Genomic DNA, 20,573 nt, shown 5'->3' on the forward strand with positions numbered 1-20,573 from the left:
TAATTATGTTAGTCCAAGCATTTAAATTTCCAGCCCACAATCTCTCAAAACAGTCGGCCCATTTATTTAATCAACTGAAAGCCCACTAAATATTAGTTGCAACGCATAACAATTTAATAAGCCCAACTCAAGAAATCCCCCTTACACAACAAAATACATGACTCAAATAAAAATCAATTGGTGCAGCTGTCCATCAAAATCAATTCCCAGCCCAGTAAAATAATTCCCAACCAAGAGCAGGCCCTATGAAACAAATTGTGGCCCAAGGCCCCATACAAGTAAAAAATTCATGTATGCTATTTTAATAGTTAATTTTAATTTTATTTAAATAATCTTATTTTTGCTTTTTCTTAACGTACTAAAATATTTTTTTATATTTTTGCCCTACCCATGTAGAATTCCTGGCTCCGTCCTCGCCTCCTTCGACTTCACCACAACACCGCCCTCCGTTGCGGAAACTCCAGGTGTTCGTCGCCGCCTCCGGGCCGTTCACGCCAGGAAGTTTCTCTCCTCTCCCTTTAAAATAGTTTACTATTTTTTAATTCCAAGGCTTTTAGTAAACTTTGATTTGATTTGTTATTTTTTCGTGTGAAAATTGAATAAAGAATATATAAATAACGTTCAAAAAATACACTCAGTCCATTCTCATGACAAACAAGTGTAAGAAATAAAGACTTTTTTTTGTTTTTTATCAATTTACTTAACACAAAGATTACTTTCTTAAAACTCTTTACCGAAACTGAAGGCGTACTAAAATTTTAGATAGCAATTAAATTATTTTTTGATTGATTTAGTTCATAATAAGCGGGTCATTTTGTAAATCGATTTGGTTTATACACATTCGAATCCATTATACTCCCTCCGTCCCTTGGGTTTTAGAAATGTAATAGAAAGTGAGTTGAAAAAATTAGTGACACGTGAGTTCTATTTTTATATATTAGTTTTAAAATAAAATATGAGTGAGAATATAATGAATTAGTGGAATGTAGGGTGCACTACCAAAAATGGTAAAAGTGAAAGGTGACAAATTTTTAAGGACGGACGAAAAATGAAATAGGTGATAAATTTTTAGGGACGGAGGGAGTATGATAAAAGACAATCTTAAATTGACTTGTGTGTTTTTAAAACTAGCCTCTAATTTTCTTTTTATCTAAATCTGTAATTACACATTAGAATATGGAATAACTGTTTGGTATCACTATTTTTAAAAGATGTGGTATTAAAATGAGTAGTAAAACAAAAAAAAGTTGTCGGCAGTAATAGAAATATACAATAAATAAAAAAAAAGCATATTAGAATGAATGGCTGTGGAGCATGCATATCTTTATCCATATCTTTGCCTTACCTCTCTCTTTCTCACTTTCCACCAATCATTCATCTCCATTCCAAAACCCTAACCCTTCTCTCAGAAACAGTTCTCAGCACAAAGAATGGAAGAAGCTGCCGCCGCCGCCTTGCTTCAAGTTCTATTTGAAACCCTCAAGAATGAGGCCTCTCTTGTTCGAGATTTCAGACGTGAAGCAGATCAGTTAAGTGAGAATCTGGAAACGATCCAGAAATTCTTGAATGATGCAGAGATGCGCTCCATCCCTGATGAGTCTTTCAAGAAGTGGCTCTTGGATCTCGGAGACGTGGGGTTCGATGCTGACAATGTTTTGGATGAAATCAAATATCATCAACTCTCCAAACAAAGCAATGCTATGATTGCCAACAAAACCATGAAACAAAAGGTATTCTCATACTTCTCATGCTGCCTTCATATTTCACATGCTCGAAGTATGGCTCTTAGAATCCAACAAATCAATGCGGATTTGGGGGTCATTAACAAAAGGGCTGCCGATCTTGGCCTCGTCGGGAGACATGCTGCTGCTGTGCCCACTTTGCCTGATGTTGCTCGTGAAACTGACTCGTTCTCTCTTGATCCAATTTTTATTGGAAGAGATGAGATGATGTCAGAAATAGTTGAACAACTTACCGCTTGTATCACAACTGATGAACCTATTTCTATCCTTGCCATTGCGGGAATGGGAGGATTGGGGAAGACAACTTTGACTAGGGAAGTCTTCCATTTTATCAAAGAAAAGAATCTGTTTGGATCACATATTTGGGTGCATGTTTCTCAAAATTTTGATCCACTCATTCTTTTCAACAAAATCCTCAAAGAATTGACTTCTCCTGATCAAGTCAAAATTGGGGATAAGCAAGGTGTTTTGAAAAAACTTGAAGATGCTTTACAAAATAAAACATATCTTCTTATTCTTGATGATATTTGGAATGAAAGTGTTCTTACATGGGAACAATTTTTTCATCCCTTGTTGCGCATTAGTTCTATGAAAGGTAATGCAATTGTTGTTACCACCAGAAGTATGGACGCCGCTTCAATTATGAAACCACTTCATACACATGAGCTGCAAATTTTATCAGATGAACATTGTTGGTCAATTATCAAAAAAAAAACTTTTGGAAAAGAGAATGTTCCTTCAGAACTTGAGGCCTCTGGAACTAAGATTGCAGAAAAATGTAAAGGTTTGCCATTAGCTGCAAGCGTAGTTGGTGGAGTACTCTGGGTGATAAATCTGAAAAAAAATGGCACTCGATCGAAGTGAATTGGCTTTCACGCTATGCAGGAAACGATATCAAACAAATATTGAAGTTTAGTTTTGATAATTTGTCTCTACCTTCGCTCAAAAAGTGTTTTGCATATTGTTCGATTTTTCCTAAAGGTTACAGATTTAAAACACAGACTCTAATTGAGTATTGGATGGGTGAAGGATTTCTAGAAGCTGATGAAAGCAGTGACATGGAAGCTATGGGAGAAAAAATTGTCTATGTTCTTCTACGCAACTCTTTACTGCAAATTGCAGAAAGAGATGTTTATGGAAATGCGAAAAGTTGTGTGATGCATGATCTTGTGCATGAACTCGCAGCTTCTGTCTTAAGAGGTTCTTTTAAGGAAGATGAAATTACCCGAGTTCGATACATATTTCTCAAAGAAGATTCAAGTAATGTTCTAAAAAAAAATGCAAATTATTTACGCACATTACTGTTCATGGATAACATCAATGGTAACATGTTCTCAAACTTCGAATCTCTTCATGTTTTAACTTTTGGAAGTTGGGAAGTTGAAGAGTTGTCAAGTGAAATCAAGAAGTTGATACATTTGAGAGTTCTTGACATTGAACGAACATCTATTGAATATCTTCCGGATTGGATAGGTGAACTTTTTCACTTGCAGACATTGAGAGCGTGTAGTTATCGTCTAAAGCCACTTCCAAGTACTTTGAAGAACTTGAGAAACTTAAGGCATCTTTATATTATGAAAGATGTAGAGTTGTTTGCCGAGATTGGTCTATTAACTTGTCTTAGGACCCTAAAGTTTTTTAGGGTGGGCGACAAGAATGGCTACAAAATTGAAGAGCTCGGAAGTTTGAATTGTCTCAAAGGAGAACTGCAAATTGATAACCTCGAAAGGGTTTGTAACAAGGAAGAAGCTCAAAAAGCAGATCTATCTAACAAGCTAAAATTATTGAAGTTAAATTTGGGATGGAAGATTGGTAGAGAAGGTGAACCTACAAATGATGAGAATGTGTTGGAAGGCCTCCAACCTCACTCTCGTCTGGAGGAGTTGGAGATTTCTGGATTTGGAGGCAGAAACTTTCCATCATGGACTCGAAAAATGGAAGTTGATGATGTAGGTCAAGGTTCTAGGCTGCCACTTAACAAGTTGGTTAGGATAACACTCTCCGACTGCTCGGAATGTGAAGAAATCCCAATGTTTGGGCAGTTGCCAAAACTCAAGTGTCTTCTGTTGTACAGATTGAGTAATGTGAAGTCCATAAATCCTTCATTCTATGGATCAGTGAATGATGTGACACGGACTGTTTTCCCAGCGCTAGAAGAGCTCGTGTTGGATAGGTTGCCTAAGCTCACAGTGTTGAAGGGAATTGAATCAGTGGATGCAAGTGCTGTCAATGTATTTCCTCATCTTCAACACTTGACGATCAAGGATTGCAGTGTGTTGATGAGTTTTCCTACCCATTTCTAGTCGTCCCTCAAACATTTGAATATTTTTCGTAATCGCAGCTATCAGCCTTTGGCAGACATATTTCAAGCGAAATTAACGTTGCTAACAGAGCTTTGGATAGATGTAATAGATGATTTAGAAAGTCTCCCAAATTGGCTATTCTATAGTAATCCCAATCTCTCAAAGTTGACTATAGAGCAGTGTTCCAATTTGAGAGGAATACCGGATGGTGTAGGCACCCTCAATTCTTTGAAAGAGTTTCGCATATGGAATTGCCCAAATCTGAAACGGATAGGAGATCTTGGCGTACAACAATCACAAGAAAGTCTCAGATCCCTTACAACTTTGGAGATCACGAAGTGCGAGGCTTTGCTGTATTTGCCATGTGTAATGCTAGGATCCTCACTCGTGCGTTTGGAGTTGTGACCTAGAGAATCTACCCAAAATAATTTCCCGTCTCCCAAAATCCCCCCGTCTAAGATATTTGAAAAATCGGTGGTGTTCCTCAATTCATGACCACTTGTTTTCTTGAGATTCCGCCTCGTTTTAGTAGCTTGGCATGGTTAAGCATAGATGCTAGTGTGGGGGGATTAATGGAGACCGTTAATGGCATATTGCAAGGATGCAGCTCACTTCTTTCCTTAACCTTTAAGGGGATGGAAAGTTGGGAAAATCTGCCGGAATCTACTCAACATCTCATTACTCTTTCTAATTTAACCTTGGAGAATTTTGGAATGGAAGAGTTACCTGAATGGTTAGGGAACCACTCATCTCTAAGCGAGTTATATATACGAAATTGTAAGAAGTTAAGGCGTCTACCCTCTACAGATGCAATGCGGCGCCTCACTGAATTAGACACCTTAGTTATTGAGGGATGCCCAGAAATATGTATTCAAGAAGCAAGTGATGCAGCTGATTCTCAATGTCCCAACATTTCCCATATCCCCAACATCTTTATGGATGGACGCTGGATCGGTGAGTTTGAATATCCTTTCTTGGTTTGTATTTTATAAAAGGGATATTGCTCCCTAAAACTATAAACTTTAGTCAAATTTTGTTATTTCCCCACGAACTTTAAAATTGGTCTTAAATATAACTTTACATTCTTTTTGTTATTTCCCAATCCAACCTAGACAAGATAGATATCTTCAGAGAAAAACATATTCTATCTGGGTAACTGTGAAATATTTACGATATTTTTGTCCACTTCTTAAGTTCGTTGCATGTAGGGAAAAAAATCAACATAGAAAATCAAGTTGATTTATTAGTGCCAAGTATGATAAAAAAAATGCACATAAGTTAGTTGTTTATGGTGATTGATCTGCTGTGAGAAATTATAAACAAAATATGAATATTATACTAATATTTAAGACTAATTTTAAAGTTCGTAGAAAATATCAAAATTTGGTCAAAGTTTATGATTTTAAGGGCGAATATCCTTTTATAAACGGTTGCATGTCTATTCCCTCCTCACCACCAGATTACCTCCACTTTATTAATTTATAACAATTACATATGTACTCCCTCCGTCCACCATTTAAAGAGCCTTTTTGCCATTTTTGTTTGTTCACGATTTATAGAATCATTTACTTTATTTTACTTTTGGTATGCAAACCCCACATTCCATCAACTTCTTACACTCACAATCTAATATAAAACTAATACTTTAAATAGGTCTTACATTCTACTCACATTCTCCTTTTACTTTTTCTTCACAAAGTCAAATAATTTCTTAAAACCCATGTCGAGTCAAAAGGGCTGTTTAAACAATATTCATTTCTATGCATATATATGTAGTTGTTATTCTGTCTCTGTCTCTATGGTTTGTGGAAGATGCTACTTTGGGATACCAGTTTTTTATGCGAGTTCTTAGTCCAAATAGAGCTTAGGAGTTGGGACTCATTTATCTGGCAATGATCTTTAGGGTTATGATTATGAAGAAATAAATATGCATATGCAGATTTTTTGTGATCCGATTGGAAAAAATTCCAAATAAAATGTTGTTTAAATGATCTACGCCCTCCGTCCCTAATAATTTGTCACCAAAATGATTAATCTAACACTACTTTGTCACTATCTTTTTCGTATTATATATAGCTCGTAATGAACAACACAGAGGAAGGGTTTGGGGTTGAGTTGGAGTTGCTTCTAAAGAGGAGGTGAAGGAGTGTGTGCCCATTAATTTTCTCCAACATGATGTCAACATTCTTCAAATTCCCGCAGGTAAGATTCAGTTTCACCAACAACCCCCTATTCTTTGATTGTTATATATGATTGTAGACTGTGGATTTATATAGATATATATACTCTTGCGTTAGCACTAGGGTTTTTCGTTGGACTTCGCTAGGTTGTGTTCTTGTTGTGGTGGTGGTGGTGTTGTTGGACTCTTCCTTATCGTTATTTGGCCGGAGCCTCTAATTTATCAAAAAATATATATGTATAAATTTGTTTAAGACAACATCTCTAGTTCTAATCATGTTATTACATATGTTTTCCTCTACCTCTTCACACTGTAAATTGCAACTTTAAATTTCCCAACAGGTTTGTCAATTGTTTGAGTTGTGTGTCTTTCTCTTGCCGCAAAGTGGTTGCAGAAGAAGATGAAGCAAAGATTTGTGTTTGAGCAACGTCCGAATTTGCTTACCAACTAACTTTGACGGTTTATCCTTGTTTGTTGCATGAAAATTGTGAAATGTAGATATTTTAAGATGTTTGGATTGGTTTTGTTGTTGTGTTTTATCGAACAAGGATCCTATGTTTTGTAGTTATAATATATAGTATATGAAGTGATGGTTTTGTTGTTGTTGTTTGGACTGCTATATTATTATGACTTATATTTAGTGATGGATTCATAATTTTGATTTGGAGTGTGCCGGACACTTTGTGTTAGAGCAATTGGCATTGCAACAGATATGAAATGCGATAGATGAATGTCAGGCTCTTGTTTTCTTTTTTCCTTCTTTTTTCGGTCTCTTCTTCTAGTTTTGAATAGCCGCGGAAATGTAGTTATATGGGTTATGGTGTATTGATGTTGGATTGTAGATAGTAGATAATAGGCTTTTGAATTAAAATTAGGGAAGCACAATTTGACTTATAATAAATGCTTCATAATCATATGATACTGTAAAAATACGATCACAGCATAATCAAATAGTTATAATATATAGTCTATGAAACTTCATTTAAAACTAGAAGATGATATCGTCCGTTTTATATTTAATCTAAAATAGTTTTAGTGCTATTAACATGATATAGTTCTATACTTCCTCATCCCAAGATAAGTGAGTCATATTACTTTTTCAGGATGTCCTACTATAAGTGAGTTATTTTTCAGCAAAAAATCATCTCTTATTTTATTCTCTTTTTACTTTTCTACTTTTTTCCTCTCTCATACTTTTCTCTCTTTACTTTAACTCTTTAAATATCTATTTCTTAAATACTGTGCCCAAAACAAGTGCTTCGTTTATCTTGGGACAGAGGGAATAGTATTCTAAAGCTAGTTACATTCATTGTAATAGTACTTAGATAAATAATACTCTCTTCTTCTACAATCGATAGTCCTTTTTTCGTTTTAGGTAGTCCATAGAAATTAATCACTTTCTATCTTTAATAAAAAAAAAATTTAATAAAGCGAGTCGAATTATCTAAAAAAACATTCTAATTATTTATATTCTTTCTATCATACTTTATTAATTTTCCATTAATGATATGCCGTGGTGGACGGAGTTTGTACAACATTGATTCGATCTAGGGGTGGGATTATGGATATCGGGTATTGGGTTTATCCGTACCCGACTCGATATCCGCCGTTGGATACCCAATATCCAATTTTATGGCATTGGGTATGGGATTGAGTATTGAAATTTAAGATAAAGCGGGTATTGGGTAACCCGAATGGGTATTGGATATTACCCGAATATCCAATTTATTATTTAAAGCAATTTTTAAATTAGGTTTAACTATTTTGGGCTTCAAGAGCTAGGCATTACAACTTATTAGGTTAAATTTCTCTAAACTTATGTAAATAAGTCTATCTCTCTTACTCTAGGTCACGGCTTATCCAAACTCTCAAGTTTTACATATTGCATAACCAACTCATGCGGTTTTTATATTTTAGTTAATTATTTTGACTTTTGAATTATATTATTGGTTGTTTCAACTATTTAATTAAATGCATAACTTTTATTATTTTGCATAACCAATCCCCATAAATATAATCATATACTTTAAAATAAAAATGACCCATTTTTTTATATAGTTTTATACGGAGTACTACAAAAGAAATGCAACTTAATGATATTAGTCAATTTAAATATTTCTATATTTATATTAATATATAAAATTTGATTTTTTTTTTATTAGTTAGTATTACTTATTAATACATGTAAAGAGTCGGGTATTTAGGTACCCGATACATCGGGTATGGATACCCGGGGCGGGTATTGGAGTACCCGAAAATATATCGGGTCGGATTTTGGATAGACATTTAGATGATTTTCGGATTTGGGTACCCGATTTTTTCGGATCGGGTATCCACGTATACCCATATTCCCACCCCTAATTGGATCAACAAACATATGCATATTGATGGAATTCATAATTTGGCCCAATAACTTGAATCGGTCCATCAACTCTCAGGCCCATATTCGATGTCAAAATTAGGCCCAGTTATTAATATCTACAGCCTACGTTGATAATTACCCCCTTTCGTTTTTATCATAATTTTTTTTTATCATCTATAAAATATATCACTTTCCTTATTACAAACTCCATACATAGAATACAGTTTTATATTTATATATGTTTTTATTATTTTGACATGCTCCATATATTTGTATTAATATTATAACAAAATGCAAGCGTAATTAGTTAGTGGAATATGAAACTTATTTACCGTTTATTATAAAAATAAATTAAGATTTTTAATCATGGGGCTAACCAAAATACTAAATTGAGACTCGTAATTGCGGACGAAAGAATACAGTATCATCTAAATCTCGATAACCTCATTAGTATTGATTATCTCCCATGATCATCGCCTTGATTCCTTTCACAATTGATTGTATCTCTCGATATTAATCATTATTCCAAGAATCCCCTTTAAGTTCAACCTAGGACTACATATCAATAATTTTCAATTTGATAAATTTTAGAGTTTTACTTCTCATTGAAAGTTCATAAAGAATGGACAACTGTCTAATAACCCAATTTATATGTTTTGAATGTTCCAATTTAATTGACAACCCAAATTAGATGGGCCACACACAGCCCACTTTGGCTGAGTTCTCCAAAGGAGGTGTTGCTCAACAGAACTACACCCAGCTTACTTCAAAGGGAAATCAAATTATGTTCAAAAACCAATTCCCAAACATGGGCTGCAAAGCATGTGCAGGCAGTTTCGGGCAGCAGAAGCCGCGGGCGCGTTGCTCGTCCTTGTTCTGTACGTTGGAAGAATGGCGGAGATTTCTGAATCCGCCATTCCGTTTCCTCACCGGGCGGGCATTTTGTACAAAATTCAACATTTAGTGAATTGGTTAGAAGATGATGCTCAGAAGTCAGTTAAGTACATAAGTTGGAGTAGGAGGTTCAACAAATACTTGACTCCTTTCGTCTCCAAGTGTCCTAGACTGTCGTATTTTAACTACAGAGGTCTCAACCTTGGAGTCAACAACGTTGTGGGAAACACGAGCTATGCGTAGGCGAGCGTTTGGGGGAAGAGATATTTTAAGGGAAATTTTGATCGACTGGTTAGGGTGAAAACAGTTGTCGATTCTGCGAATTTTTCTGAGACGAACAAAGCATTCCGCCATTGCATGTGATTCACTACGGATGAAACAAATAAAAAGAAATTGTAAGGGAAATTCGCAAGGTTGGCTTCTTTTGTAATGACCGCCCCATTATAGTTTAGTCATTCTTTTCTTGGTTGTCTCAATTTAGTTGAGTCATTCTTTTCTTGGTTGTCTCAATTTAGTTGAGTGATTTTTTCTTAATAAAAATAAACAATTTTAATCTTTAATTATTTTTTATTTTATTTTACTATTTCTTCATTCATCTATTTCATTTTTATTTATACTTTATTTTCTCTCCATAAAGTTACTAAGAAATCATTTCTTCTTAAATCTTGGGCACGATAGAAACATATCCCTTAAAATGGGACAAAAGAGTATTTTTTTTAACATTATTGATTATTAAAATTTGTTTTGTATCTTGAATGAACTTCATGAATGATCCCTAAATTATTAAGTTTGTACGCACACATTCCTAAAAGGAAAAAGTATAGCGAACTTATATAATTTCCTACGAGGTCCTTCTTCACTATTTTAATTTTGTAGGACTTAGAGCACTGTCGTCCCGACGGGACGAAATGCATCGGCACGGGCGTTGGAGGTGGCTTGCTGGAATGGCCATTCCGTGCAGGAAAGCCTCGCTGGCTGGAACCGCACCACGGCTGAGGAGACGTGACGCATCCAGGAATGAGCATGACACCCACTTGTCAGCCAGCGAGAGGGCGTCAATTATAACCGATTTAATATTAATTTTTTTTAAATAAAAAATAATAAAAAAAAAAGTTTTTTCACAATTCCCCAAATATTAAGGTTTTTTTCCCATTTTTAAAATGTTTTTTCATATTTTTTTACTCCAAATATCATCCCCTTCTATATATAAATACCTCAAATCTCAACAAAATATTTTTTACCAGACACTCTCCAGATTCATACCAATCACTCTCCATTCTCATTCTCAAAAAAATTGCACAAAATATTTTTTACCAGACACTTTGTGCGGCATTGCGTAGCTGTCGAGTCACCACTGACAAGCAAGCAACGACAACTGGACAGCTATGCATAGCTGAGTGTCGGCTCTTGTTTTCTTTTTCCTCCATTATCGGTTCTCTCCCCCTACTTTTGAATAGGTCGAGGAAATGTAGTTATATGGGTTATGGAGTGTTGATGTTGGATTATTGATGGTATACTACTACAAAAATGGCCTGTTATTACATTAAATTAGTCACATTTTATTAAAACTGTGAGGATAGATACTCAAACAATACATTGACGTTTCTTCACATTTATATCATACACTTATGTCACACTATAGTTAAATGTCAGTTCAACAGTCCTACACTCACAGTCCTATACTCACTTCTATTAAGTACAACAATGGTGATTTGCTCCTATTTTAACTCACAGGAAGTTGTTAAAGGCAAATACTTAGACATGACTCTAAAAAGAATATTTCAAATTGCTAATGAACTTTACTTAATGAAGAAAGTAATTAAACAAATTATTCAAAAGATAATTGACAAAGACCGAATCAAAGTTTATGTAATTATAAATTAGTAATGACAATAATAATATGTACATTAGTCAATTATTATAATAGTACATCGAAGCACTAATTTGATGAAAGAATATAAAATAAAAAAAGTGCATGAAACAATTAAAAATAGCGGCGGCAATTTTCCACTAAAATAATAGATATGAATTAGAAATAGTGGCAATTCGTTGAAAGAGTAAAAAATTTAAAAAGTGGCGGCAATTTTCCCACTAAAATATTACATGGGAATTAGAAAGTGGCAATCCGTCAAATATTATGCTAGTACATTTAAGCACTAATTTGTTGAAAGAATAGAAAGTTTAAAAAGTGCATAAATAATTAAAAATAGAGGCGGCAATTTTCCCACTAAAATAGTATTTCATAGGAATTAGAAATAGTGGCGGTACTTAATCAGTATTTTATGACGCCTACTAGAACTAAACCCTATCTCTCTCACAAGAGTCTCTACACCTTCTTGACGGAAAAAATACAGAAGAAGCTTCAGATTACTCAGCAAAGGTGAGGAGTATTCTGGTATTTTTATCTTCCTTGTCCTATTTACAGATTGTTATAATGCTTCTTTTTAATTTTCGACATTTTGTTGTGTAATTGAATTTTTGAATCTTTCAATTCGTATATGAAATTTGTAGAGACTAAATAAGGCGACATACTATAGTCTTCCATTTCATTTCAGTATTCTAATCGTTCAATCCTAAAAGTTGTCTATGTTAGAAATTTGGGCTTCCACATGACTAATTTAATGTGTATGGCTATCTTTCAGTTGCCCAATTAAAGTGATCCAATAAAGATTAAAGTTTGGGCTAAAGTGTATTTAATTGTTATGGAAATAAGTGTAGATACCATAAAGTGATTTTCTATTTGATTAGAGACCGAATAGAAAATAAAAGGGTTTGTATTTAATATAAATATAAGCTAGGGTTATGGTCCCCAGACGTCAGAAGAACATTCGATATCTCTGTATTCTCTCGGCAGACTATTGCAAAGAATGTCTCTGATCGTTTGGAAGATCCATAGCCGCTGCAAAGCAATTCCGCCGTTCAATTCGTTATGGATCAAGGTACGCTTCCGCTCTACAGTTTATACTCATTCTCTGTCGTTCTCGGTTAATCATCATAAAGAGCTTTATGTAATTGTTCATTCAATTATTCCAACAAGTGGTATCAGAGCCACTCTATTGATGATTCTCTGAGAATTGAGAAAAAAGGATCCTTTACTGTATTAGCATCTAACAAAATCAGGATCAAAATGCCTAATGATCTCTCCAAATGACCTGATTTTCTGTATGCGAGCATGTAATGCTTAGTTCTCTATAAATATCTCATAACCCGTTTTGCTGCTTCCTAATGATCCATATCGGGTTATTGAAATATCTACCCAACATATAAACAATTAAAACCAAATTGGGTCTAATACACACTTGAGCACACATTAGGCTCCCAATCATCGAAGCACATGGAACCTTCTGCATTTTCTAAATCTCAAGATTTATCTTAGGGCACTGAAGGAGACTAGGTTTGTCTCCTTTAGTCATAGGGGTATTTCTTTACTTGCAATTATGCATCTCAAATACTTTAGGCACCCTTTCACTATATCCCTTTTGTGACAATCGAAAATTATTTCTTTCGATTCCAAATACAAAAGAGGTTTCCCCAAGATCTTTCATCTCAAATTTCTCCGAGAAAAAATTCTTGGTGTTAGTGCAACATATCCTTATCGAAAATTATTTCTTTCGATTCCAAATACAAAAAAAGATGCATTTGTTCCCACTGAACTTGTGATACACACAACCATCAATAGCGTTCTTTCTGAATCCAAACGAAAGAACTACTTCATAAAATTTGTGGTACCATTGACGAGAGTCTTAGTTGAGGTTGTTCAGATTGACTTTAAATGATATCATCCGCATGAGATTGAATGTTTACAACAATATCATCTTGAGGTTCTTAATATGCTTCTTCTTCAATGTATAGTAATTGATACCTGATCATTGTCAGAAGCAGTAGTAGGTGTCTATACAGACTCCTCCTCAAAAGTAATGTTCCCTAACACATTCTTCCCCCCAAACTCAACATCCTCAAGGAATACTATATTTCCCGTCCCAAAAATTAGTTCCTTTTGTGGGATCATAAAATTTAAAACCCCTAAATTTTTCTGGAACACCAAAGTGAGAATATATGCTACAGTCTTTAATGCCTCTCCCTAAAGCTAATGCGACAAGGAAGAATGATAAATCATACTCCTTCACATATCTTTAAGAGTTATTTCTTCTTTTAGCTTCACATAATTGCAAGTAAAGAAATACCCCTATGACTAAAGGAGACAAACCTAGTCTCCTTCAGTGCCCTAAGATAAATCTTGAGATTTAGAAAATGCAGAAGGTTCCCTGTGCTTCGATGATTGGGAGCCTAATGTGTGCTCAAGTGTGTATTAGACCCAATTTGGTTTTAATTGTTTATATGTTGGGTAGATATTTCAATAACCCGATATGGATCATTAGGAAGCAGCAAAACGGGTTATGAGATATTTATAGAGAACTAAGCATTACATGCTCGCATACAGAAAATCAGGTCATTTGGAGAGATCATTAGGCATTTTGATCCTGATTTTGTTAGATGCTAATACAGTAAAGGATCCTTTTTTGTTTACGTGTGTTTGTTGGCTGTAGAGCCATTTCGTGGAAAAGTGCTGAGCAAACACTCATAGCTACTTCTGCCATGACGACAGAATTTGTAACTTGTTTTTGGGCATCTAGTTAATGAATATGACTGTGAAATTTTGTCACTAGGCTGCATATTGTAAGGTATTGAAAGACCACTTAAGTTATGTTGTGACAATAACTCTGCAGTATTATATTCTAAAACAACAGGAGCTACCTGGTTGTTAAATAAAAGGTTTGGAATGGACAAATACATATAGAGCATAAGGGAATGGATTTGATGATTACAATCCAATCATTAAGGGACTATCACCCAAGGTCTTTCATGGGCATGTAGCCCAAATGGGTGTTATGTTGTTTAAGGTCACTTCCGTTCAGTGGGAGTAGTTTTGGTTATTGCTCTATATTGTGTTTTGAACATGTAGTTATAAAACTCATGTTATTCTCTACAGAAATAAAGTATTATGTTTTGTTCATTATTTTTGGTTTGATCTCACTTTGGGAGGACCAGTTGGAAATAGGCATGTATGATCACCTTGCATGAAATTTCCATGCTACACTCCATAATTGATCTGTTGTTGATTATATTTGCATATGTGATTACTGATGGGTTTAATCATGAAAAAATATGGTGACTGTCCCTTTAGTCCTATGTCGATATGGTTGATAATAAGATTGTTCGGAAATACACTATGTGATAGCATTTTGAGCGCTCATTCAGTTTGTACACATTTATTTGGTGTCATGTGTTGCCCAAGTGGGAGATTGTTAGAAATTTGGGCTTCCACATGACTAATTTAATGTGTATGGCTATCTTTCAGTTGCCCAATTAAAGTGATCCAATAAAGATTAAAGTTTGGGCTAAAGTGTATTTAATTGTTATGGAAATAAGTGTAGATACCATAAAGTGATTTTCTATTTGATGAGAGACCGAATAGAAAATAAAAGGGTTTATATTTAATATAAATATAAGCTAGGGTTATGGTCCCCAGACGTCAGAAGAACATTCGATATCTCTGTATTCTCTCGGCAGACTATTGCAAAGAATGTCTCTGATCGTTTGGAAGATCCATAGCCGCTGCAAAGCAATTCCGCCGTTCAATTCGTTATGGATCAAGGTACGCTTCCGCTCTACAGTTTATACTCCTTCTCTGTCGTTCTCAGTTAATCATCATAGAGAGTTTTATGTAATTGTTCATTCAATTATTCCAACAGTCTATACTTATTTTATTACTCTAATGTATGCAGTTATGGCTTCTAAAGGACGAAGGCAACGTAAAAAAAATGTTCGTTTACAAGACGAACCAAATATATCACATCAAAGATTGACAAATCCTGAAGGTAAAAAAGACAATTGGATAGAACATGCTCATGCTCAACAGAGGGTTTTATTTGAATTTTGGTGTATGATATTCTTTTCCAAATTGGGTTATTTACACATTACACTGCTGTTTGTAGATAGGTGGGTTTTGTATTTTGGATGTTCATTTTCTTGAATGTGTTTAGTTAAAAAGAGAGGGATTCATGTTGTGGGTGTTTTGTTTAAGATGTGTTATTTTTTTTATATATATATTTGCTAGTTTTATATTACTAGCGTGCATAATCTGATCTTTTTCTTACTTTGAATGTGAAATGTAGCATGGAGATTTATCTTTGATCGTTTTGTGCATTGTTTTTCCACTGCTGATTCAGCCTTTTGTCTATTGTAATATATCAGTAAGGATATAAAATAGGCATTTAGTGTCTGATTACTGAATTTATCGTTGATGCTTCTCGGGCTATTAGCCTTGTGTCAAATGGATAGGGTGATCTGTATGTTGTATGATTTTCTTCATTTTCATTATTTTTTGCCAAAGGAGCTTGCATTTATCGCGTCTCTCCTCTTTGTGTGTTAAGTTTCTCTATGGACTTACTTTTGTACATGAAAATAATTTTACTTATTTGAACATAATATTTTATAATGATATGCAGATTTTACTACTAAGACTACATTAGGCAGAAGAATTTATAATAGAAACATACATCAAGAAGAGTCAAACACAGTCACACATTCAAACCATGAGGATATGATTATTGACATTGAACAAGAGGAAGATGAAGGTAATGGACAATCAACCACTGTTATTAGTTATGTAAGCAGAGTTTTCTCCAATCTTTCACAAACTCACGCTCAATTCCATTCTCTCACAATCTCTCTCGAGTTACCATGTCTTTTCTAGGGGAATCACAACAACATACTGTCCAACATATCGGTGAGTTGCTTGTGGAATTACATCAACTAATCGATGCTCAAGCCCAATCTATCATACCAGCAAAGATCGGGCAGCAATCGCTGACCGAGGAGGCTCCGGGCAACAACTCGGTCATGGAGGCCTCCGCAGTCACGCACCACTTTAGAATTTGTCCCCACCTGTGTAGTCCCCAATAAGGTGAGTGCATTTTCCACAAATAAGAGTAATACTCTCTTCGTCTACGATCAATAGTCCACCTTTTTCCGTTTTAGGTCGTCCACAAAATTTAATCACTTTCTATTTTTAATAATTTTTTTTTTTAATAAGGTGAGTGCATTTTCCACAAATAATATTCTAATTAATTATATTATTGTTTCCTCTCATGCTTAATCAATTTTTCATGATCATCGCCTTTGATTCCTTTCTCAATTGATTATGTCTCTCAATATCAATCATTATTCCAAGAATTTCCTAAAGTTCAACGTAGGACTCATACATATATAGCCCAATTCATATGTTTATAATGCTCAATTTAATTGACAACCCAAATCAGATGAGCCACACACAACCCACTTAGGCTGAATGTCCAATACGCCCATTGTTTGGGTTAATAAGGCCCACTAAATGATTTCTCACCTTCTTTCCTTCATACTTTTGGAACTGTGGAATCTAAAGTAGCATATGTCATTACAACGAACACTTTGGAAATCTCGACAATCAAATCGCCGAAAATATTTTTGATATTTGTTGAATTCTCTAAATTCTGTTCCACGTCGATTTGGTGAAGATCTCATCTAATCTATATAAGTGGGGATAATTCTCCCCCTTATAAGGCCTTTTAAGGGGTGAGTGTTTCATTTCTAATAACATTGGTCTCGGCTCTTCTCGTGTATGCTCGTCCTTTCTAGATCGACAGCTTCTCCTAGGCTTTTCCCTTCCCGAAATTCTCAGTTTCCTACTCAACGACAGCTCTTCATGCTGCCTCTGGCAAGGATATTGATCGAGAGGGATCGAGAATTTTTTTATCACTACTTGTCAAAAAATAAATTTATCGGTCCATCAATACTTGTCCTAACTTTTAGTAATAGACAATACATTCTATTTACTAATTTCTCTCACATTTTATTCTAAAAATAAGTTTATAGAATTAAGACTTATATTCCACTAAATTTTCCACTCACTTTATTTTACATTTCTCAAAATTCGAGTCTGGTCAACTTGTAATAATTAATGGCAGACGAGAGAACAATAGTTATTTACTGTACAATTAATTTTTAATATTACTCCATTTATGTAGATATCCAGTGGCTAGTATGCTGTAAACTGTAAACATAACAGATTTGGAAAATCATTTTCAAATTTTACTATGCATAATGAATTATTTTTTGACTTTGAACATGGCAACTCACTTTACTTTATTTAATTAGATTTAACATCAAACCAATTTGATTCTTATTTGACAATTGCACTAACATGACCTGTTTACTTTAATGGATTATCTCTCCAAAATCTGTCACAAACTTACTTAAAGCAGAGTTTTCTCCAATCTTTCACGAGATGTCTCTCACAATCTCTCTCATTCTTCTCGAGTTACCATGTCTTTTCTCGGGGAATCACAACAACACACTGTCCAACATATCGGTGAGTTGCTCATGGAATTACATCAACTAATCGATGCTCAAGCCCAATCTATCATACCAGCAAAGATCGGGCAGCAATCGCTGACCGAGGAGGCTCCGGGCAGCAACTCGGTCATGGAGGCCTCCGCCGTCACGCACCACTTGAGAATTTGTCTCCACCCGTGTTCGAACCGAAGCACCTCTCTTCAATGGAGATGACCCATTAGGTTGGATTTTCAGTATTCAAGACTATATTAATTATTTTTTAACTAAATTCTCAACGTCCACACGATGCAAACCGGACCAGTCAGCGACGAAGCCACACTGGGGCCTTGGGGGCCACTGGGCCCCCCAGCCATTGTTCCTATTATTATATATATATGCTTTATTACAACACAAAATCAGTGCTAGCGCAGTTGGTCATTGTGGTGTGGTGTTCGAACCTCATGAACCACAATTGCTTTTTTTATTTGTGCAGAGCACTGATATACTTTCTTCACTTGTTATTTATACACACCACTTAAGTTAATTTCTATTCATGTTTTCAATTTATATATTCTTTTTTTTCTATTTATATATTCTATTCATTTTATAAATTTCCATGGTGATTGGTGGTCACTTTGCAAAACCTTTTTACTTACAATTTTATCATCATACAATTCTTACTTTCACACATCCACATCCTCTGATTAATTTTAATTTTAATTTTAATGCTTATTATTTGTGTCAGTTAACTTTGCAACATTTGATTATTTTAAACAGTAAATATTTGCATAGTTGATAAAATAGATAGTTTTAGACTTCAATAATACTCATTAAGTATGTAAATATTTTATAGTACTAATAAATTTTAAGTTTTAAAATCTACTCGTTAGTCTAAAAAAATACTATAATCTTTATTCATTTATTTATAATCATCATTGAATTTCATCTTAAAGAGTTCTTATTAAAGATTCATTGAAAACTAATCAAACTTCTCTTATTAAAGATTCATAGAAAATTAACCAGTAAATATTGTAAAATTTCATCATTAAATAAATGAAATAAATAATTTATTCTTGTGATATTTAGTCGCCGATAAAAAGTATTTGGACCCCCCAACAAAAGTTTTCTGGCTTCGTCACTGGGACCAGTCCATGGAACGAGAGACGCAAGGGATCTTATCTCGCAAGATACAATGACTACATCTCCAATTAGTTATGTTTTGCATATCTTCCTGCAATTCCTTTCCATAGTTGTAATCTTTTATTTAATTATCTTGCTTTAGTCGCAAGATACTATTAAATATGCAACATTTGCTTTTCGGCACAAGTTTTTATGTAGTGTTGTTTTGTGAGTTAATGAAGAGAGAGTAAAGTAAGACAGAAGAAAAAGCAGAAAGAGTATTGTTTCCATTTTTAAAAACGTTTCATTTTTAATGGGACAAACCAAAAAAAAAAACGTTTCATTTCTAATGAGACAGAGAAAGTATTAGTCATAAAATTCTATAAATAAAGTCATAGAATTCTATTAATAGTTTTTTGAGGCATTGAGAAATAATAAACAAATTATTGTGAGCTCAATCCTGATAGAATACGGTTCTATCAATCTCTCCCAACTATTCAACAATTACTCTTCCATTTCCAACCATGTCTACACCCCAATCAACTCTTCCTATCCTTAATCTTGCAATTTTCCCTTCAGAATCTGAGATTCGCCTCGGATTCCACTCCAAAACCACAAGTGATCATCACCCCATGCCAGAACATGAATCCCAGATCCCACCAAATCATATACTGTGCCAGAGAGAAGGGCATGTGGATCAGAACTTGAAGTGGGGGCCGGACCATGACCACGAGGGGCTATCTTATGTATCAAAAGTCTCGTTTCTGATCATTGATTTGTTCAGATTAAGTGCCATAACGGTTGATGTTGGTGAAAAGACGGCATGTGCTTGGGCGCAACCATTGGTTCTTTATATTACAGGATCGCTGAGAGAAGCCCGATTGCTGTACTGGTGTGTACAGTAATCTGAGTAGGGTTTCTAGCTCCACTAGGGCCCGAATTTAATTAAACGTACATGGTAAAACCAAGTTTCAAAAACACACATGGCATGACAAGCATACTTTACCTTCTTTTTCAAGTCAAAAACATACGTAGCACATATTCCATTTTAAAAAAGAAAGTCCACCTTATTCGCTGCTTCCTCAACTCAACTTTTCGTTCGCCTCAAAAGATGTGCACAAAAATTACCCTTTTAAAAGAACATAACATATTAAATTAAACTTAAAAAAAATACTTTCATTTAAAACAATGCATGCATCCAACGCGACATTCGTACTTTTGCGCTAATCACCTCTGAGTTAAAATTAATTATGTTAGTCCAAGCATTTAAATTTCCAGCCCACATTCTCTGTAAACAGTTGGCCCGTTTATTTAAGGTCATCTCCAATCATTTACACCAAACTTAAACCCATTTTTGAGTATATGTCATACTAAAAAATAATTTTACTCTAACCATTACACCAAATTTAAGATTTACACCATTTTTGGGATTTTGTCTCACAAAACTTTTGCAATAACACCAAATATGGTGTTATTTGACAAAAAATACCAAAAATGGATTTAAGTTTGGTGTATGATTGAAAAAGATTTCTACACCAAAACTTATTTTTGATGTATGGTTGGAGATGGTCTAAACAACTCCAACACCGCTAAACATTAGT

The 20,573-nt window shown here is 34.6% G+C and overlaps 1 long non-coding RNA gene and 2 pseudogenes across 2 annotated transcripts; all 3 read left to right on the forward strand.

Annotated features, from left to right (window-relative positions):
* The first annotated feature begins 1,353 nt into the window (after nt 1-1,353).
* Nucleotides 1,354-6,827, forward strand: LOC125204115 (putative disease resistance protein RGA4; annotated as a pseudogene). Its single transcript, XR_016135287.1, has 3 exons — nt 1,354-4,999; nt 6,122-6,247; nt 6,566-6,827. The product of XR_016135287.1 is annotated as a putative disease resistance protein RGA4 (transcript).
* Nucleotides 6,828-11,777: 4,950 nt separating this feature from the next.
* On the forward strand, nt 11,778-16,119 carry LOC125219355 (uncharacterized). Its single transcript, XR_016135379.1, has 3 exons — nt 11,778-15,136; nt 15,267-15,359; nt 15,990-16,119. It is a non-coding gene; the product is annotated as an uncharacterized LOC125219355 (long non-coding RNA).
* Nucleotides 16,120-17,844: 1,725 nt separating this feature from the next.
* LOC125188756 (tetrahydroberberine oxidase-like) overlaps nt 17,845-20,573 on the forward strand; it is a 65,422-nt pseudogene continuing 62,693 nt past the window's right edge.

Source organism: Salvia hispanica, chromosome 2, assembly GCF_029641045.1.
Source record: "Salvia hispanica isolate PSC_SH4W2 chromosome 2, Shi_PSC_v1, whole genome shotgun sequence".
Classification (NCBI taxonomy): domain Eukaryota; kingdom Viridiplantae; phylum Streptophyta; class Magnoliopsida; order Lamiales; family Lamiaceae; genus Salvia; species Salvia hispanica.